Consider the following 229-nt stretch of genomic DNA (forward strand, 5'->3'; position numbering starts at 1 on the left):
TTTCAAGCAGTCTTTACCCCAAAACCAATCTGTATAAGTATCTATGAAGCACATATACTTCTCTTAGCAATCACTACTTTTCTTTAGAAAAACTCAAAAATAAAGTTAAAATACCGTTATTTGTGTCCAGTAATCTTTATAGGTAATCTCACAATTTTGACCATTGATCAACCATCACAATCTAAATTTACATTTGAGGTTCCTTTCAATCAAAAAAAAAACAAAACAG

This window comes from Mytilus galloprovincialis, chromosome 14 (genome assembly GCF_965363235.1).
Source record: "Mytilus galloprovincialis chromosome 14, xbMytGall1.hap1.1, whole genome shotgun sequence".
NCBI lineage: Eukaryota > Metazoa > Mollusca > Bivalvia > Mytilida > Mytilidae > Mytilus > Mytilus galloprovincialis.